At 42.5% G+C, this 22,355-nt stretch overlaps 1 long non-coding RNA gene across 2 annotated transcripts; it reads left to right on the top strand.

The window, feature by feature from the left end:
* Window positions 1–2,872: 2,872 nt before the first annotated feature.
* LOC116183463 (uncharacterized) lies at window positions 2,873–9,083 on the top strand. Of its 2 annotated transcripts, none has more exons than XR_014953954.1 (3): window positions 2,873–6,337; window positions 6,861–6,979; window positions 7,186–9,083. It is a non-coding gene; the product is annotated as an uncharacterized LOC116183463 (long non-coding RNA). The 2 variants fall into 2 exon arrangements; XR_013339588.2 differs by having other exon boundaries at window positions 2,878–6,285.
* Window positions 9,084–22,355: the final 13,272 nt, after the last annotated feature.

Below are 22,355 nucleotides of genomic sequence, written 5' to 3'. Positions count from 1 at the left end.
ATCAGTCCTGGGGTGAACCTTGTGGATGTGTTGATGGGCTGATGTCTGCTCTATTCCCAACAGTCTAAGGTGGACTCAGGACTCAGGAACAACAGAAATGAACTAAAAGACTAAATACACCTAAAACTCTTGTGGAAAAGGTATCATAGTATGTGTTATGTGTGTGATTATTTTCTCGGAGTGATTGTTACTCCAACTGGAAGTAGAGCAATGTTTGGAATACAAATCTATTGGTCTATTGATGCCACTACACACTTGATCAAATAAAAACTCAGTGACAAGTCCTTCATTATTTTCCCCCAAAAAGGTTTTGTCATGGCCTCATTCCTCCCAGTATCTGTTTTCCAAATTTAGCAACATCACTTGAATTATTGAAAACTGAATTATTTAATGTCTCCCACTTCTCTGACAGGAGCATGATGGCTATTGACAATGGGCCATCAATCATGTTTTAAAAAGAGCTGTCAGTATTAGTCAGGAGAAAGAATGATTCAAGGACTTCCAGCAAAAGATGATAAAACACTAAAGAAGGGCCAAGTGAAATCTTTCCCTAATGAAAGCCTCAAGTTATAACCAGAAGCTGTGTGCCCTCAGAATTCCTCACCCAGGCATTGTTCTGGTTGTCTCCAGATAAAAGAAGCTGCTACATCTTGGATTTGTGTTGTAATTTAATTGGTGCCCAGATGGATTTGTGAACAGCATTTTAGAGCCTGCATTTGAATAAGCATTTTCATCTCACCTGCAAGTGCTTCAGACAAAGTACAAATGCAATGAATAATAATAACATTGGCTTCTGATCACTCCATGCCATGGGAACTCATGAATTAAGTGTTCAGTGGAGGTCAGAACAGATGTAGAGAGCTAAACTCTGCCAGGGGTTCTTCTGGGGGTAGTGATTTTTAGGTGTTTAAAAGCTATTAAAATAATTCCCCCATTTTATTTTTAGTGCTGATTTTTATGAAGAAAAGTAGCCAGCATGGGGAGAGGAGACAAAATGTGGCTGTCACAAAGAGAGAAGGGAAAAAAAAAAAAAAGCTTGGGAGACCTAGGGCTGCAAATTGGCTTTTTGGGGGAAGAAGTGCTGCCCACCAGAGCTCCTGCCAGGGCTTCAGCAGCCCCTCAAGGGCTTTGCTGCACCCTTTGCACCCTGACAGGGTGTGCCAGGCTCATTTTTTCCCTGCTGCACACATGGCTTGAAGGGGTATATCCTGATACCTGTTGTGCAGAGGCAAACACCTGCCTCTGCTTGCAAAAGAGACATCCATGAAGAAAAAGAAAAAACGAAATATGGGAAGCTCTGATTTCAAAAGAAGACCAGATTTGAGGTTTGAAAGTTTCGGGCAGGGTGGAGGTGGGGGAGCAGCTCTGGTTCTTATCCTGTCCCACAGAGCATGGGAACAATGGTCAGAGAGAAAAAGCAGAAGATATCAGATAGCAAATTAAGGAATCCTGATTTGGTTTTTTTTCTCCTTAAAAATAACAGCCAATTCATTGCCATAGGATCTGAATGAAAACACATATTTCTTCTAGCTCCTACTGTGTTTTTGACATATTTAAGAGTCAAAGCTAGACAGATGAGGAGCCTGGGTATTGGGAAGCCCAGGGCTGGATTCAGGTCTGGAAGAAACTTTATCTGAAGGCAGATTGTCAAACAGCTGCTTCCTAGATTTACTGCTGTTGGCGTTCTTCTGCAAAGCCCTGATGGCAGTGTTTGAAGTTTGTTTGTGAAAACACACACGCACAAATGTGTATCTATGAAAGCACCACGTCTCCTTGCCCTGGGCTCATTTTTCATACCTTCATTGCAGGGCTGTTCCCAAAAGCATCAGTTAATTACCCTTCCTCCTTCCCAGGGGGCTGCCTTTGGACAAGGCTCATTGAAACAGAGCCAGGGTGAATTGAAGTCAATCTGCACATAGGGGAAAAGTCCCACTTCACTAATCCATGTGGCACAGCTCCAGCAGAGACATTCATCTCGGTTTCTTGTCTCTCTGGGGAAAAAATGAGTGACGGATTCTGGAAAGAGCCTGGACCACTGAGTTTTTAAAATCTACTTGCTTTTACTGTACCACTGTCAAGCTTGCTAGTTAAAGAGCAGGAGACAATTCACCAAACTTTTAAGATGGGCACAAAGCTCATTGTCTTGTAGAAGGTGATAAATGGGCATTCTTTTTATTTGCCCTCTGGGTTCTGAGGCTGAAAATGCAGGATTACCAGCTCTGTCCCCAGCACAGATCAGCTGGCATGAACAGAAAAGGGATCACTGCTGCAGAATGAATTGATGCTTAGGAAGGATTTTGGGCATATGCAGATGTGATTTATGCTTACTGTGGTCTCTGAATACTATGAGTTAGAGAGCAAAAGCCCTCTAACAATGAAATCCTTCCACAGGAACCCTGGCAGAACTCTCAACACACCCCATTGCAATGTCCAGTCCAGTGTGGGATGAGGGAAGGAAGGCTTTTTCAAATGCTAGTCTCTGTAACATGTTCCTTGCCTCATCTGTCTCTGGCTGAAGATCTGTCATGAAAGGACAGAAGTGGAGAAAGGTCTGAGCCACTGAATCAAAGAGGGACAGCAGAGACTGGAATAGGCAATAGAGAAATGGGTGTTGACAGAATCTTTCTCTGACTCAGGAAGCTCTGGCTGTGCCTGGGTTTGGACACCAGCTGCACTGGGCTGATATTGTTGTAGGTGTAACCAGGATGTGTTTGTGCTTTGTAAAAATCTCATAAAGAATCTCCAAGGAGAGTGCATGTAAAGATGTGGCCCTTAACATTTTTTAACAGTAATCCTAAATCCCTAGTGATTCTAAATGTTGAAGTGTGTTGGGAACTTGAATTTTGCTCACAAGGTAGTGATGGTCAGTGGTCAGTCTTGCTCTGAACAATCACATTATTAGAGATCCAAAGCCCTACAGTAGCTACTGTATTACCTGGAAGTGTCTCAGTTCTGCCCATAGCATGTTCATCTGCCATGTGGTAGCCATCAGTGGGATTTCTGCTAGTCAGACCTTGGTCAATGAGTGGCAGAGTGGAACAAAATACTGGTGCATTTAGCAAGTGTCAGATGTGGAGCTTCTCAGGAGAAAACTTTTCCAGGCTGCAGCTTATGTTTATTAATCAAACACTGTTGCCTGTGAGATAGCCTGTATTTTGAGTACAGAGAGCAGGGCTGAAATTAAATACTGCTCATTTGTTTTTCAGTACTGAGACCTTCCTTTTTCCTCCCTGCCTTTTCTTACCTGTTTACCTGTATTCCCAGCTATCACCCAGCCCCTCTTGGCCCCTGGCTGGATTGATGCAGACTGCAGTGAGGTTTCACTGCTCCCCTGAACTGGCCCGAGTCCAGCCTCTCTGCTTTCACTGGGCTCTTGGATGCTGAGGGTCAGGGCCTCAATGATACAGATGGGATGGGGCTGTAAATCTGTCACTGCCTAGAGGTGTGTGCACTGTGGTGGCAGCAGCCTTGATCTGACCCACCACGAGCAGGGAAAATGAGTGATGCCCAACTTAACTGCTCATCCTTTGTGTCCCTTTGAGGCCTTGAGCTGATGGGTTCCAAAGCTGGAGGGAGATGGTGACATTGTAGACAGTCACACTAACAGGTTGAGTGACCAGGTGAAGACAGACTTCTCCACCCCTCCCTTCCTTTAAGAAAATCACCAGAGTGTGCAGCTGTTGAGCAGAAGAATTTTGATTTTTGCTTTATTCCTCTGCAGTACTTCAAGCATGATGACCCACATGGACAGATGGATAGATACTAGCATGATCCCAGCAATTCTGGCATGCTGACACCTGCCAGATGGGAATGTGGTCCAGCACAACAAAAATCACATCTCATCACATCCAATCTGAATGCAGCTCTCTGTTGCAAAATCAGAGTCCTCATCTGGGATATCTGAGGGGAATCAGTTGCAGTCAATTTGGCAAAGGAAAAGCAGAGTTTCCAGGGACTGTGTGGTGTTTTTCCACCTGTTATTGCTGTATTTTAACTGCAAGGCCATGCTCAGTCCCCTGGCAGTGCCAATGCAATGCAGATGGGTTCTGCATGGAGGACTGTGCATCTGCTGAAGCCATCAGAGCATGCAGCAAGAGGACGAGGCGTGTGTGTGCCACAGGGACAGTGCCAAGCTTGCCTAAATCTCCCCTTAGCAATTTTTGGAAGGATTGGTTGAAGCAGGGTGAGTGAGCAGAATTTAGCTGCAGTGGGTTTGAAATTAGGAGCTGACTTAATGGTCCAGTGCAACTTTTTTTGCCTCAAGCTTTCTAAAGGCTAATTCCTGTTGTGGGTTGTGGCAAGAGCTTGGAGAGTGACAAGGTGCAGACAGCTTGTGATAGAACAGTCTGACTGGATTGAATAATCCTTTATATCAGCTAAGATTTCTGAGTTCCAGCACTTGTATTTCCCAGGCCTGTGATTCTCCCACTATTCTCCCTGACTGCACCACCCCTGATGTAAGGTTGTCTTCTCTTGGTATGCAGAGCAGAAGTGATCTCAGGGAGGTCTCTGGGAAAAGTGGTGCAAGGAACAAGTAAGAACAAGATTGGCACAAGGAACAGCTGTGGGAGGTAATCACCCTGCGGGTTTTGTGGGAAGGGACTGTCTGCACATACAGGAAAATGAGCAGGTGTCTGGGCTGTTTCTTGTTGGGAAGGATGAAAATTTGACAAGAAAGTCTCACAGATTTGTCTGCTTGGCAGAAAGATTTTTGAATGTAGAATCTGAAGAAGGAATAGAAATGAAAGTAAGTTTTGATGTAGAAGAATAATAGATGTGTAAATTGACAATTTCTGAGCCAGTCTTGCTGGACAGCTAAGAAGGCAAAGGGTATGTTAGATAGAAGGGATTTTTATGGCTTAGGGCAAAGAATAAACCCACCTCAAACAAGAAGATGTTTTTACCAACTAGAAAGATACCACAGGCAAACAAGACTGCTGATGTTGCAAGTAGAGAAAAGGTCTCAGAATTTTCCACTGCAAGAAAACTGAAAAACAACTTCTAACTTAAACTGTAACATACTAACTTTTAGTGATTGGAGACTAGTAACATGAATATGGTGATTACAGGAGTTATGACAGGCTATAGATAAAAGTAAAGGTATAGATTGGTTCTTCTATATTAAGATGCTCAGCAAAGAAAAGTATATAATGCATTGTAACCAAAATTAAAGGGTCTCCAGGCTTGTCTGCAGCTGAAGCTGACAGTTGTAGGTGCAGGCTCTGTCACCCACGACCCTGGACTGTTGTAACATCTTGGATACAATAAACTGCATTTTGAAGAGCTGCCTTGAGTCCTGCATCTCTCATTCAGGCTCTTACTGTTTCTCTGGGCGCAGAAGCTGCCAGTGCTGGTAGAACAACATCAACCCTCTAAGAACAGGATGAAAGAGTGAGCAAAAGGTTCCTTTGTGGCTGCTTCTGTAGGAAAATGAGCAGGTTAAGACTGCAGCACACTTTGCAAAAGCTAAATGCTGCCGTGGCTGTGATTGCGTAGATTGAAACTGTTTCTTTGCCTTCTGTTTATTTTGCCTGACAAGTGTTAGGCAATTACTGGAAATGAGGAAGAAAAGCCTTCTCTCTCTTAAAAACACATCAAATTGCATTCTTACAGATATGGAAGAAAGTAATTTTTCTTAGAAGCTTATCTTGCCCTGAATGGAAAGAAACGCCTTGCAACCCAGGAAACACAACGTTCTCCCAGCTCAGCTTCTCGTTTTCTCTGCCCCTCTCCAGATTGAAAAGGAGCTGCTGCAAACTCCCCCTGCTTTTGTACACTGTACATAACTAAACTCTGGCTTGTGTCAAAGGCCAGTTGTTTGCTATCACCATACAGAGATGAAAAACCTCTTCTAGACCCTTGTCACCTCCTAGTTATTGCTTAGCACCTGTACCTACACCAGATGTAGTTGCTACATCCAGATGTTTGGCTTTGTGGGGCACGTTGATTAATTGAATTTCCTTTTAAGTCTTCTTTTAGGATTGTCTGCACAGCCACCAGTGATGTGCACACTCAGCAGAAATTCTCCCTGATCTCTGAAATCAGTGCTGCCAGGCAGGGGGAGGCCACTCTGCTGGTTGCCATAGTAATGAGCCACCCTGCAAAAAACCCACGTCTTTTGTCTGCCTGGTGGAAAACAGTTCACCCACCAGAAATCTGAGTCAGGGGGGCATTACACTGCAGCATTTCAAACCTCTGTTGCTGAGCCCTCCCTGGGCTCATCAGCTGAAGGGATGGGAACACTCCAGGCTCAATTCAGGCAAGGGAATTCTTGAAGGAGCACAGGTGCCTAATGCCATGCAAACTGGGGCCTTTGGAGCCATTTCTTCTCACTTGGGTAACTACACGAGTTGAGGAGCACTAAATTCCAGGCTTCTCATCTGTATTCATACGTCAGATGGGCTTTTTTTTTTCCCTTGAAAGGCAAAGGGAAAGAATGGAAACATAGAAATAGAACAAGGCAGTTTCTCTGCTGGTGTCTCTTTGAGCTGCTCCAGAAGAAACAGTTCTCTGACACCAATTAACACCAGCAGGGGATCTGCTGATTTTAGGTGGAACATCAAATCTCTTTGAGATAGAAATAACTCTTTTATGCCTACCTCAGTTCTCAACACTGTCAAATTCTGGGCCTGGACTCCTGCCAGGTCTTTTCAGAAATAATTAAATGATTGTTCTTACCTCCAAGCTAGAAAGGTTTTCAACTGAAAAAAAAAAAAAAAAAGTCTACCTGGCATTTGTTACAATTTTATTCTTCATTTTCATTAACAACTCATTCCTGGTCTAGCCTGGCAAATATGCTTACAATTGTACAGTCCATTGAATTGTTTTCACTTAGCATTTTTTTTCTTTGCCTCCAACAGGACTGAATATGGACTACAGTGGAGGGAAATTTACTTGAAGGCAAGCCAAGGAGGAGCAGAGGAATATGGCAAGCATGGTGATGGAGAAACTCACTGGAGCAGGGAATGCCAAGAAGAAGGTAAGGAAGCAGCCGATTTATGACCACCTGGTGAGAAGAGAGATGGAAGATGGTCTGGGAAGCTTTTGGAGGAGTGTCCTGTGGATTATAAATGAAGTAGAGGGATGCAGGGGAAGTAGGTACAAAGCAAAGGCAACAGAAGCCACCCGGGGCTTTTTGGAGTAAAACTCTGCCACATCTTTGCAGCTCAAACTTTTTTCCTCCAGGGTGAAAAGTAAATTCCTCAATGCTGCCATACTTGAGGAACTCCTTTTGCTTCTGCCAAATTAACTATATCAAAAGCAAAACAGTCAAGAAGAGAATTTCCCTATTGGTATTTGGAAATAAAAGATTCATTGCAAACATTGTTCCTTTTTAATAAAAAAATGTGAAAAAATGATTGGGAAAAATAAATCATCAGTTGCCCATTTCTTCAGTGTTTCACTAAACTTAGAGAAACATTTTGGTATTTGTTGGAAATATTAAGAATATTGTGAATAAAGAGGGGTATGAATGCACTTCTAAATTTCAAGTGCCAGCAATACCAGAGTAAGTAAGTATTATGTCATTATTTGTTATTTGTTTCCACTCTGGAAATCCCTCTCAAACCTGAGACTGGGCCTGAAAGCAAAACTTCAGGGATGGCAAATTTATGCAGTGAGTGAGACCAGGGAGAAAATGAGAATGGTTCAATTAGAATTAGTTAAACATTCTGAAGCAATTTTCAACACCCACATAAGCACACCAAGGGTGAAATTAAAGAGGAAGAAATCCTGCAGATCTGTCTTGTGTGTGATAGGAAGTTTTGAGAGACATCACTAAGACACTGAATACAGGCCTTTTCAGACAAAATGTATTTAATATGTGACACAAGCAAGGGAAACACTGAATTCAGACTGGAGAGGACCTCTGGGGGACCCTGGTCTGTTCCCTGTGCTCAGAGCAAGGCCAGGAGGAGCAGGTTGCTCATGGTTAAATCTGTTCAGGTTTTTAATATTTCCTTGTCTGAATGAAAAAACAGTCTAACAGAAGAAGAAAATGAGATACAAACAAGATTCTGGTCCTGTGGTGTGAAGCAGTTGGCAGTGAGGACTTCAAGTCCTTGACAGAATGATGTCCCCATGTTGTGGTTTGATATGGAAAAAGAATTTTTTTAGAAGGAAGAGGTCAATTTAAATATTGATTAATTAAAGGTAGATATGCCTCTGAGAACACAGAGGAGTTAAAAGTAAAATTTTTAGGAAAATTTGCTGTCTTTAGTTTTAGTTAGCGCGCAGTGCAGCTTCTTTCTTGCTCGGTGACGAGCTGGGTTGGGGAGGGGAAGGCTTATGGCTTGACTGAGGTAGGCCGAAGGGTAGAGGGGACTGGAACTTTTTGTAAATAGAAGGGTGGAGAAAATTTGGGATGTTTCTGTTTTTCTCTCAAGAGTTTCTTGGCAGCGGTGGCTTGTTAGTAATTTCACCTCGGGGAAGGAGAAGAGTGAGTGAGGGGGCTGCAAGGTGCCCAGCCACTGCCGTGGGGGCTGGAGCCTGGGCAGAGAGCCAGCCAGGGAGTCGGGACTTTTAACCCTTAAAAAATGAAAGCTTTATAAATTTTTTTCCCCTCCTCAGTTTGAAAAGAGAGGAAGAAGGACACCTTAGACCCTGGGATGTTAGAAAGAGAAATTTTAGATGAGAGGGGGACAAGGAGTAGCTTTTAGCTAGACTTTTTCCTTAATAGCCACCGACTGAATCAATCTTCTCCTCCAAGAGAGATTGTATTTTAGGAGGATGACAATGAGCCAAGAGACCTGCTTCAGCTGGGAAAAAACAGAAGTAGAGCAAACAGAAGAAATATTTAAGGGGTTTATAGTGGTGCCCCTGTCCTCAAAGAAGGAAAAGAGAAGATCTCTGTTCTTAGATCCCTGGCCCCAGAAAAAAAAAAAATGGGGGGGACTGTAGTCCCAAAAAATGAAAAACTGAACTGTTGTTTTCTCCCCTCTTGGCAAGACATCCTTAAAAGGAAAAATCCTAAAAGCAGTCTGTCCATCCATGCATTGGTGGTGAGAGCACTGTGCATGGAAAGGAGAAGGGTCACCATTGCAAACTTTTTCTCTGGGCGGTGTCATGTGTGACATGGAAACACAGGATGTTCCAGCTGTGTTTCTTAGGGGGTCTGGCACAGGAGAGACTCTGCCTCCCTCGATGGACTGAGTATTGATTGTCTGGAGGGTGAAAACCTGATTGGGGTCCAGACTGTGTCTCACTGTAGTTTATTAGAGTTAGGTGGTGGGAGGAAGAATGCTTTACAAAGTTTTCATTTTAATCTTTGTGTGTTTCTTTTTCCTTCCTTTCTTTCTTTTATAGTAGTAGTTTAATAAAGTTTTTTTTTCTCTCTATTATTAAGCTTAGGCCTACTTTGCTCTGCTCTAAATTGAATTTCACAGCATTCATTTAAGAAATTACATTTTAATGGGGGCACTGGCATTGTACCAGTGTCAAAACATGACACCCCATGAGTTCTTCTGGAGCTCATCTTCTGTCCAGGTTTGTATGAAAAGCAGCTCTCTTGCAGGCTCCAAATGTGCCCTAAAGCTCAGTGAGAGGGGCAGTAGGGGGATTTTATCAGATGTGGAGTCCTGCCTTGCATTATAATCCCTGTGTGCATGTTAAAAATCAGCTCAGGAAGTGTTCAAGGCAGGATGGATGGGGTCCTCAGCAACCTGACCTAGTGAGTGCCATCCCTCCCCACAGATCTTTAAAGTTCTTTCCAACCCAAACAATTCCAGGATTCTGTGATTCTTTGATCACATATTTTATAATTGAGCAAATTCCTGAGTGCTTTTTAGGGATGGGCTCATAAAATCTGATCTGGGGTTCTCCCAAGCCTCTTCCTCTCTATACTTACATTGCTCCCACAGGGACTGTGACAAGAAGACAAGGACATTCCACTAATGCTTCAAAATAAACACATAAAGGAGTGAGAAGGTAGAAGTGGGACTCCCAAGATAGCTCACTGTTTTGTTTCTTTTGAATCTAATTAGGCTGAATTTTTACCATCCTCAGCATCCTTTTCAGAGGGAAAAAAATCTCTGTTGCAGCAGAGTCTGGAGGGGGTCTGGCTTAATCCCATCTTCAGCAGCACAGAGACACTTTGGCATCTCAGCTGATGAAAGGCATGAAACCTATTTATCCACCTAGTTTCCTACAGAAACAAGAGGACTGTGATTTTTTTTCTTTTAATCAGTACCTGTCTCCCTTACTCTTCCCTCCATCCCTTTTTGCTGTTTTTGATAGTTTCCACCAGTAGCTGAGACATTGCAAAGATTATAAATTCATACTGGGTTTCCTTCCTCCTCAAAGAGGTGGCCACATAGGGGAGGCATTGCCAGAATGTTCATGTTTCATGTGAGTGAAACAACAGAAATGTGAATTTAAACCTTATTAGACAACATAAAATCCTCAGATGAGAGATTAAACCTGTTAACAAGGTGATCAGACTCCCACATAAGTGTCATTAAGGTTTTTTTTTACCTCTCTTTACACTGCCTCATTTAGCTGAGAAGAGGAAAGTCAGGGATCTCAGTACTTTGGGATCAGCCTCAATAACTGGATTTTCCTGTGCATTGCTCACTAGGTGGAATGGCAAAGCACCAAAAAACAGCACACATAAATAACATTTGGAAATTAATCTTTCCATTTCCTGCAAGTGATAAGAAAATTTACCCTGTGTGCAAGTAATTTGCAGTCATTTATGGCAATCTGTAATATTTAAATACTAAGTAAATTAATTATTTGGCATTATTTTTAGTTAGCTGATTTACTGTAATCACAATGACTAAATAAATCAATTACTTAAAAAAAAAGCGCCCCCAGACAAATATGGCAAATCAATTACTTAATATTTAATGGGAATTACTCGCTGTTACAGAAAACAACAGAGGAACAAATCCTTTAATGACATAAGAAAAATTCAATCACTGTCTGGAGAAAGAGGTTTCTATACAATATTACCTTTACATAACTCATGAGATAATGCAATGAAATAGTGGGAATGCATGGGAATAGTGAGTTCAGGTGAACTACCAGGCACCAGGAAGAAAACAGCTGGGACCTGGTTTTCTGCACCATCCCAGCAGGAGGAAACAGCTCACCAGGATAGGTGATAGGAAAGTTGTGAAAACAGATGGTGGGTGCCTGGAAAATACCACCTGTGCTGGAAAAAACTCTGTTGTTTGGACGCTTTAGAGAAGGGTTGGATCATTGTTGTGGCTGTGGGAGGAGGCTACTCTCAGCCCACACCTTGGACCAGGTGGAACAAACCTGTCTCCTGTCTGCTCACCTCAGGAGGGTCTTTAGGAGATGCTTCAACAAATTCCAGTGGGGACAGTGGGAGTCTGTCACAGCTTTTGGACAAGGAAACTTTGGACGAGCAGATTAGGACTGATCAGCCTGGAAATACAGTGAGGGAGAAAACTTAGGAGTTCAGGGAGGGCTGGAGAAGAGAGGCTCACATAAATGCACAAGGTGAACTATGGCAAGGATACACCAGGAGAAAACAGCTGGAGATGGGGCGGTACCTAGGGAATTTAATTATCTTCCAGAGCTCAAGTGGAGTCTGATGAGGTTTAAATTGGACAGCAGCTTCAGTGTTAGTCAACAAAAGCTAGGGAGGAAGATGAATGGTGCAGTGCAGGGTTGGGAACAACCCTCAATAGGGAACTGGGGTTAAAGCCCACCAGACCTTGGTCAAATTATTATTCCTTGTCTCTTGACCGCTCTTCTAATCCAACATTATGGTAAGGGTGTATATAAATCAGTGCATCTTAAAATATGGCTGGTTATGTCACAAGCCGATTTGGCAGCAGCTTGTCCCATCACTAGTGGTGGCTTTTAGCTTTAAGCTCAGGCAGGGAGCCCTTGGAGCTTTTCCTGTTCCTGAAAACCACAGCTGATGGTGAGTTCTGATGCTGATGGAAGGAGTTCATCTCCCTCTCACCTGCTGAATGCCTTTGGAAAGCCTCATTACCATGCAAATGGAGATTGCACACAGGCTAAGAAAAATGCATCTGTCAGGCTGCACATATTGGTAACAGCAAATGCGAGCATAACTGGGATTTATAGAGCAAAGGGATTTCACCTGGGGCTGCTTAGATTTGTCCTGCCACTGGAAACAATAAGGGTTAATTGTGCTGCAGTAATTCTGACATCTTTCTGATGAGCAATCCATCTCTAATTGGACCCAAAAAAAACCTGCCACAGTGCTGGGAAACTTTTGACCTCGAAATGGGTAGAGGAGAATTTTGACAAAGAAATTGCAAAACTGACAAATGGGAAGGAGCAATGAATGCAGCTGTGAAAGGGGGAAATGATGATCTAACTCAGCCATCATTTTGCAATGGATCAAATGATCCTCTGACTTACATTGGAGTGAGCCTGTGATGGTGCAGGCACTGAGATTAAAGACTGGAAGGGTGTTACTGCTCTAACCTACTGTGGGAAAGCAACTGGATGGAGATGCCAGGACACTCCTGACAGGTTGTGGAGTGTGATGATATGGGCACCCACTGGAAGTCCAGAAACAAGTGGCTGTGAAGCTTGGGCTAAGCAGTGGAATTTCTGCCTGGGAGAGCCAGGGCATCTCAAGATCCAGAGGAAACAACTGCACTAAGCTTATGACGTTGTGCTTTTCTTCCTACATTTGGAAAGCCCACCTCTAGGCATAATTAGCCATGCCTGGGACAGAGATTCTGTGGAAAGAAGTAATCCAGCTTTGCCAGAAATACCCAATACAGAAGTTTATCCAGCTAAAAATATTTTTACATATTTCCAAATATTTTAATATGTTTTTAGGTGTGGTTCTACACCAGCACTTCCACAGAGTGATATGCTCTCTGCAATCTCTGTAGAATGTATCTTAGGTTGGAGATTGCAGGAAAATAATTTATTGATCTATTGAAATTGACATGTGCACAGTGCAAGGCATTTGCCAATGCACATATATTGTGTTTACTGAGGTAATACTGGCAAGGAGTCAGGGACAATTAACTTTGCAAGGGCCCTCAAGGGAAAAAGACAAAAGCAAGTTTATAATTTATACTAGAAATAACAGGCAAAGTCTGTGTGTGTTTAACCTGAGCTCCAGGATATACATTTCTTGGAAATACATAAATGTGCTCCCCAGATTTTATATCTAAACATATTTTTTTGAAACACAACTTGATTTTCATGCTTTTCAGACTGTTTGTAAGTGATTAACACAGGACATCTCTGCCTTGGATTGCAAAGGGTGTCTCTACTGCTGTACTATGAATTTTCAGAGCTTTTATCTTCCCTGCAAAAGAAAAGCTAAGAGCAGGTTGTAGTGCAGTGACCAAAAATCTATGTCTACATTGGATAACATTGTAATGAACCCTGCAGAGCTCACAGGAAAACCCTTCAGTTAAGGCTTGAGACTCCCTTGAAGTATTACTTGGTATTTTTTAGTGGAAGATGGGTTTTGATTTCATTAGACTTTCTTTCTTGTTACACTATGACATGAAATAACTTACACAAGTACATAGATGTAAAAGAGGGGAAGAAAAGAGCTAAAAGAGAGAACTTTATTTTCTGACTCCGCAATATATAGCAACTTAAAAGTGACAGTGGATTGGAGGGTGAAATTGTCACCTCTCTACCTACACCGGTTAAATTAACAGTCTATCATTTCTCTCCACCCACAAAGAAGAATGTAAAACAATCATTATTTACATAAACAGAGTAAAAAGATTCAGTAGAAATATATTAACATCAGAAGGCATAAAAAACTTTTAGAAGAACTTTAAAACTCTCAAAAGAACAAAACAACACTTATGTGTGGGTTTTAAAAAATTTTTTTAATGTCAATGAATGAATGTGTACTGAACACCAAACAAAGAGTTTTCATGTAGGTTTTTTCCAATGCTCCTTCTCTTCCCTTCTTCTTGCTGTGCTCAACATGTAGTGGAAAAATGTTTTCGACCTAAAAATTTCTTCAAAAATTCTCCAATCAATTATATTTTTTGTCTTCTATCTCTGTAAACATAGGTGGTGTATTTCTGTGTGAGCTATGTCACATACATATAAAGTGAAGAAAAGGATATGTCTATGATTATTGTCCCCTGTTCCTGACCCTGGTCTCACTTGGTGCTGTGGTGACTCCTGCTGTTGGAACAGGCCAAGCAGGTCCTAATATTACTGATAACCAAATCTAGCAGATTGGCTTTGGGCTTTTTTCAGATATCCTAAACTCTTACAACATGTTTTAATAAGGGTTTATACAGCTTTGGTAGCAGCTTCATGTTCTTGGCATGAAAAGTTTCTGGCATATGCTTTGTCACATATCACTTTATCCAAGCAATTTGTTACTGTCTGATCTATTTATTTGCTCAACATCCTTCATTCCAGCAGTACAGTTCAGCTGCATTCTCCAAAACTGAAAAGGGTAAAAGTAATATCCACTGCAATACAAAGCCAAAGCATTTACCTCCACAGCAGTGCTCTTTCCTATGCTTTTCAATCAGAACCTAAGAAAGCCATGGTTAATTAATTAATTACTCCAAAAGATTCATCCCAAGGGAGCATCTTTTCCTCTGCCACAGGAAATGTGTGTTTTATTAGTGATGCTCTTTTCCATGAGGTCTGTCTAGCTGAAAAATAACAGCCCTAGATGCTTGAATACACCATCTGAACTAAGAATTGGGCTGGAATAAATGAAGAGCAAACCTGCATGGAAAATTTTGGATTTTTTTTGAGAAATGAAGTGTGGTAGTCTTGTACTTTTCCAGTGACCCTTCATGAAAAGAAAGTACACCACTCATTTTAATGAGTGGCAAACATTTTCTAAAGAACTCCTAAGGCAAAAAACTCTCATGTTGTGGTGGCAGATACCCAGGAGAAATCATTCACAGCTGCCGGAATTCCTTTGCTCTTATCTTTACTGAAGTCACCAACGCTGATTTCTGCTAATTTTCCGTCTAATCCAGCATTTGCTAATCCTACCCTCCAAAGCTCTTGGTGCTGTTCTCAGCACAGAGCCATCCACAAGTTTTATGAGTGTACCCCTGGGCCATATTTCTCTCTTTGCTTAAGAGAATGTCATGCAAGACAATGTCATACTCTTAATAAATTCAAGACATATCTCATCTGCTGCCTCCTCTTTATCCACTTGGCTGGTTGCTCTGACAAGGAATGAAATTAGAAATAGTTTGAGAAAGTAGGTTCTTGAATAATCTATGCAGCCTGTTTTTATCAGTTTATTCCCTAGATGACTACTAAGATGTTGTTTAATAATTTTATATTCTGCCTTTCTGGGTATTAGATTACTGCAATTTCCTTGGTTTTTCATTCTGTCATGAAAGATGAACTCCTCTGCTTGCCTTCCTCGATTCCTCAGGCACAGAAAAATTACAGAGATAACCTCTAAATGTATAGGGATATTCTCACCTGACTATGAAGTGCAGGAGGAAAAGCTTTAGCTGTTCCTCAGGATGTCATAACTTCTCTAAATATTCTTTAACCAGGTCTTTTCCACTTTTGGTTTGCAGTGCTATTTCTTAGGATAATGTGCACAAAACACCTATATTGCCCTAAATAGGAATAATTCTCTTCCAAACTTTCAACTAGGACACTCAAAAAGGAGCTGTTGGAAAAGACTTACCCCTCACTGCCAAAGGGCTTGCAAACATCTTTCTTATCTGCTAATGGTTTGAACACAAAAATGCTCAAAATCTGAGATGAGACAAAGTCGCGTTCCCTTTTTAAGCATTCCTTGGCTCTCTTAAAGAAGTGATCAAGGAGATATGTTGGAGACAGGGAAGAGGTGCCAGAACTGCTCTCAGATGTAGCTACAGAAAATTGGTTTGTGTGAACCCAGCAGCTTGGCAGATAATGGCTCAGGCAGTGCTTTTCTGCTTACTTGCCAAACATGAGCCATGTCCAATATCTTAGAAGTGGTATTAGAGGCACATACACATTTCCTTACAAAGGTCTGGAGCATCAATCTGCTTGATTCCTGTTCTGTGATTTCAGCCATGTCACACTAAATGCAGAGGGATGCACGCTGCTTACAGGAGCAATTTAGTGAACTCCTGGACCTGTAATGTGAGCCCAGGCTTCTGCCACAGAATGGCTTGTAAGGTTTTTTAAGAAACAGCATGTGGGATAATTTTTTTGTTTTGCCTGCCAAATGCCTCTTAAGGCTTTTGTCTGTTCTCTCTCTCTTGCCAATTTTGGGCTGTGACAGCAAAGCTAAAAAACTAGAACATAAAACTTGCCATTGATTTCCAATACAACAGTTCCAAAGGAAAGGTCAGGAAGGAAAAAACAAACACATTGGACCAAAAACCAGCTTCATTGATGTATGCTGGTGGCACCTATGGAGCTGCCCCAATACAAACAGACCTTTTTTATCAACTGATATGAGACAAAGGTCCTGGAAGGGATGGTCCCTGCAGCTCATCACCTCTCCCTCAGGGATGAGGCTCTGTTGGTCTTACATTTGCTGCTGCACAAGCAGCCCATCCATGCCCCTCCACTGGACAGGAAAGACATGACTGTGGGAAAATAATCTATATAGAAAAAGGGAAATAATGGATAGCATTACAATAAGGAGACAAAATAATAATGGGTAATGCAAGAAAGGCAAACAAAGTTCTTGTGATCTGAACATCAGGAAAGGAGCAATTTCAGCACCAATAAAGTTGTCATCATAAAAACATTTTATAGGAAGGGCAAAAAAAGGCTTGGATACAAAGGTATTTATGAAATCGGGTGCAGTGTATTCTGCATCCATCCATTAAATTCAGATGGGTTTGTCACAGTTTTTGTGCTTTAAATCTTTGTGGTAAATAATTTAGGCATTGTTTCATATTGTCTGCTAGTTAGAATAGGTTTAAAATTGGAGCCCAGTACAAAGTTGTTTAATAGAAACTTTTGAGATGAAGAATTCTTCTGGTACTGACAACATCATTTACATGAGAAATAAAGAAGGCATTTATGAGAAGCTCCTGTGTGGTTATGATAATAATGGTAACAATTATCTTGCAGCCTTTCCCCACTCTCACATTGCTACACGTTAACTAATTAACTAAATAATCAATCCCTTTTCCTGCCAAGGAGAGAAGCTCTGCATGCACAGCTGAAGGAACCATGGCACTGCAGTGGGGTTGGGTATGTTCTTACTCTCATGGACCACTCATCACCAACCTAGTTTCTTCTCCTGTCATATATTATCTTAAGGTAGCTGTTTGACTGTTTGTGGTGTTTTTATTTGCTTTGTTTTGCCGGCTAAACATGAAAGCTGGGAGTACTGGAGAAGTCAGGCTGAAAAGTGACATTCCTGGTTCAGTTACTTACCACCCAAACCATGTCACCATCAGCTCTGATTAAATGGTTCTTAGAGAAGACAGAAATTTTCTTGGATACCTCTCTACAAGGCTGGAGATGGATTCAAATACTGCATCAGGACACCATGTTTTGTTTCTAGACCTGACATTTTTGTCTGCACAAAGCCCAACCCATGGTGACATTCTAAAATTAAAAGTTTGTTCTTCTCACTATCTCCATGAAAAGGCAGGATAAATATTCCCTAGGGGATTTGTGATAGCATAAGACATGAAACAAATCCAGCTTTTTATAAGGTATATACATTTACAAGCCAGATAACTCCACACCTGTGGGAATGACAGGTTATTTGCTCATAGACCTTTAAAATCTGCACAGCACGACACAAATATATTTCTCCTTAGAACCCAAATCTTGACTCCTTCTTTACAACCACACAGGCCTCACTTAAGTGCTGGGATAACTGTTTTTGCTGATTGGAAAAATATTGTGTTCATATTTGAGACAAGGCAATTTTTTGCATTTTGGGGTTGACTGGGCTTTCCTGGAAACTCTTAGGTTTTATCACCCACTTAACATTTGAACTGCTTTCTATGCTTTCACACAAAATAACTACACTTTCATACAAAATAACTTTCACTACAAAATAACTGTGTAGCCATAATTCCATTACTCTGTACCCCCTCTCCCAAGGGTTTGGGATGTACACAGATGCCCTATCACAGCACAGCATTGCTCTTTGATCTGCCAAAGATCTGAGTCTGCAACAGCAGAGAATTACACTCAGCTCTCTCAAATCCCAGCACTTCACCTATTATTTCAAGGAAGTTGTCCCTGGAGGTATTAAATAACCACAAAGTGCTGCTGCAGCAGAGCTAAATATTTACTAATAATGTTAAACTAACACATTGGGTTTTTTTTTTTTTTGCAAGGCAACATTGGCACAAAGCTCTGCTGTGAGCCATAAGTACATCTCAAGACCTCATAAAAGTAAAGCTGGAGAATTTCTGGTGCCAGACCTGGCATCAGCTGCTGTGAATGGCCAGAGCCTGTTGATGCCAATGGGGACATAATGCTTATCTGACTGAGAATTTGACTCCTCTTGCCTAGTGTTTCTAAAAACATTTTTGGAGCTCTCCAGATGCTCCAGCTGGATCTCTCAGGTTGAGGAACAAAAAGGTTTTTTAGTAGTTCCTGAAGGTAGATCCAGATTGTAGAAAATGCCAAACTAGAAATTCATGTGCATGGTGCAATTGATGTTGGCATCTGGACGGGTAGAAATTGGTGAGGATTTTCCCTGCTGACCATCCAGCTGCTCTCCACAGGAAACATCTCCATTTCTGGGAAGAGGACAGAGATTTTCACCTGTGATTTGTAAAGGAAGGCAAATTTTTTTGGGTCTTTTTCACACCTTTCTTTACAAGTGGGCAGTTTTGTATCTGCCCTGCTCCAGGCAGTATTGCAAGTCATTTGAGGAGAGGAATAAAACACAGTGGGTGAAGGGATCTCCCATCGAGAGGGATCAGCAATTGCTGAGAAAAGCCAGAGGGAGAGCACACATTTTGTTTGCTGTAAAGGCTGTAAGGTGGGAAGGAATATCTCCTTCCTTGCAGAAAAGAAGAGGCTGTTTATGAACCTCTCCTGAGTCTTTCCTGCCACTGTCTGGTCTTGCCAGGTTGAGGAGTCCCAGGATGGAAAAACTGGCAGGAAAGGAGTTTCACTCAGCTCAGGGTACCCAGAACAATTCCCAATGATGCTGTTGGTGATCCAAGTACTACTGAACCCCCCAGCATAAAGCAATGTAGAAGAAAGTCAATGCAGCATTGAGGGGATAAATAATGATAGAATGCAAATAAGGTTTAATGACAGCCACTATGGTCTTATGGAAACTAGGTCTTGTCATAGAAATGCTGTTTTCCTCTTCATATGGGCTTCTGAGTAAAGCAGAGCAAAGGAACCACATGGACAAAAAAGTACACTCTGACCTGAATTAGAATATCTTAGAGGAATGTGGTGTTGCATGCCATAAAATAGCTTAGAGGATCAATCTGATGCTCAAAACACTTTTATATTCTCACTAAAGGGCTAAAGTGAATATGAAATCATTGCTAGTAATGTTTGCCATGTTGTATTTTCTCCTCTCTATCCACCCACGTATATTCATGGTGTTTGACAGAAATCAGCATTTTTGTATCTTTCATATCAAACCAGCTTGAGACACAACACTGGAAAAATGTTAAAGGAGGGAAAATGGCTCAACAGCAGCTGCTGACAGACACAAAAACGTTTCCTTGAGAAAACTGGGCAAAAGTCTGCCCTCATGCATTCTGTGTTATGTTCTTGAGATACCCAGTAAAATACAGGGAGCTTTTTGTCTGACTGCTTTTTTAGCCATGTTAATGAGATCCTGCCATAGTAAGTAAAGCAATTAAGAATAATTAAGCTAGTGATAAACACTGTGCAGTTTGACATGGTTGCAGCAGCAGCTTTGAAAAGTTTGCCTGTTTTCATTAGGATTTTAAAGTGGAGCCAAGTTACAGACAGGAAGGCAAGGGGGGACTATTATCAACATGAGCCAGCAGGGACCAGGAGGGAGGTGGTCATGGATAGAGACTTCCACAATAAGGTGACAGGTCTGTGGAGCATTTGTCTTCTTGAACATCTCCTAGCAACTTCTCCTGCCTCAGGTTTGTGCACCAGGTGCTGCCAAAGCCTTTCCAGCCCTTCCCAGCCACACCTCCTGTTGTAGTTTGTCTGGGAGCAAGGCACCTGTGCCTGCCAGGACCTGTGTGTCAGAGCTCCCCAGACAGAGATGCCTTTGCAGACCCATCTCTCTCATTACAGCTGCCAGCTGATTAAATGAAAATTGCAAAGGCATTCTGATGCAGACTGCTGCAGCCAAGTGTTTCATGGATTTACTCAGAGCTTCCAGTAAATTACTGCCTGAAACATTGCCTGAGAGGCAGGGAGGTGATGGTAAAAAAAAAAAAAATAAATGCAATTTTCATCCAAGATGATTTTTCTTAGTGCCTACAGTTGTCTATACACTTTCCAAAGGCAGAGGCATACTGTGATTGCAGGTAGTGTAATTTCCTTTGAGAACTGTTGGAAGTTTCTACACAGTTTGCTTGCTACTTTGCTTCTTGAAGATAAGGAAATGCTCTAAATCAAAAGTGTGAGTTTTAAAGATAAACTATATAAAAATTAAATCCCCATGTCTCTTCTTGCCCTGGTATTGACCATGGCATTTAGCCTGGTGTGCTGCTGAAGAGACAATTCTCACAGTACATTTCTCAGTCATCTTGAGGGCAGAAAGCAAAGCCTGGTGCTGTCTGAGGCCTTCCACATTCTTAAATTCCATCACTCATCAAACATTTTTGTACCCAGCAAAACACCAATGGCAGATGTCTTGTTTTTCAAGAAGGCTGTAGTAGGTCTTTCAAATTCTGCCCTGAATGACACTCACTGTGAAGGGTGGGACTGTGAGAGGGAGAGTCACCTCCTAGGAGATGGGAACAATTTATATTAAACAGGAGACTCTGGTGTGTCCTATGCAAGACAAGATGGATGGCCTGGAGAGGGGGTTTGAGAATTTCCATACTGGACCCTTCTTTACTGCCCAAGCTGTAGATCCCACCCCTTTCTCCATGTCCTCTTCAAGGAGAGAAAGCAAAACTTCTCCAGCTGCTCTTTCTCTGAGCCTATTTTCACAGCAGCTGTTCCAGATGTTTGCACCTACTCCAGCAGATGTGTCAGCCCTGGAGCAGAGAGGGGCCCTAAAGGAAAGAACATGACTCCTATGGGATGCTTGTCCCATGAGTCAGTGTGCTGGGGACCTAGGAGGAAAGGTGTTGACTTCTTGTGCAAGTGCACCTGAGGGTGGACGTGCCAGTGGCAACCTGGGGTTGCTGCCCCGAGGTGCTTGGTGGTGTAACGAAACCTCAGAAAAAGGCAGAGGGATAGAGTCTGAGTAAAGGAGATAAAAGTTACAAGACCTTGACTAAGTCATCTTTGTCCAAAATTTGTTTCAGCAGCTGTTTCCAGCAGTGGTTTGGCTGTAAAGAGTGTTGTGTCAGCTGTCACCATTGCTTCACTGTTCTCTTTGCCTTAAGTGAGATCTGAGTGTGGCAGGCAGCTCAGGAAGGAAAGAAGAGCCTGGTTTATTTGTTCCACACTTGCCAGCCCCATGGCTGAAGCCCTCCCTGAGTAACAAGATGAGCAGTTTCAGGTCACTGCCACTATCAAAAGCATCTGCTCTGACTAATGGCGTAATGGTGTGGCCCTTTTGGCTGTGGGTTTGCCCAAGGCTGCAACACTTTTTGTATTCAGTCTGCCACCAGTCCTATCATTTGCAGCATCTCTCAGAGGAAATGATGCTCAAACATTCCCCTCCCCAGCCTGTGGGCTGGAGCATGCTCAGCCTGCAGAGCCCAGAGCCTGAGCCACCCCTGGGAACCTGTGTGGACCCAGGACTGGACTGACACAGAGAGGGCTTTGAGTCTCCTTCTCCCCTACCTTGCTGTGCTTTGCTTGTAGCTCAGGTCAGCCCTGCAGATTCCCTTATGCTGAGCTGGCATTTCACCCTCAGATTCTCTCAGCAGCAGAGGTGCACCAGCAGTGTGCCCAGGATGGAGAGCTGGGTGTGTCTCCAGTTCTGCCATCCCATCCCATCCCATCCCATCCCATCCCATCCCATCCCATCCCATCCCATCCCATCCCATCCCATCCCATCCCATCCCATCCCATCCCATCCCATCCCATCCCACACCAGTTCTGCCATCCCATCCCACACCATTTACTGTGGCAGTATCAGGAGCAGGCCAGGCATGGCACAGAGTTTTTGTCCTGCCCTGGTGAGTGTACATGGCAAATCCCAGTGTGCATTCAGCTCCTTTTAAATGCCTGTTATGTGAGGCATAATCTCCACTCAGTTTGGAGGCTTGGTTGCTGAGAAACCTTTCTGAAATCTTGCTGGGGAGCTGGATTCCTCATCTGGACCACTTGGCAAGGACCAGACTGGTATTTCCCCATCTCCCCAAGAGGCAAGAAAAAATAGA

This window comes from Lonchura striata, chromosome 3 (genome assembly GCF_050655825.1).
Source record: "Lonchura striata isolate lonStrDom1 chromosome 3, ASM5065582v1, whole genome shotgun sequence".
Classification (NCBI taxonomy): Eukaryota; Metazoa; Chordata; class Aves; order Passeriformes; family Estrildidae; genus Lonchura; species Lonchura striata.
Note: the sequence above shows the minus strand (reverse complement) of the source record. Positions and strands in the feature narration are given on the sequence as shown.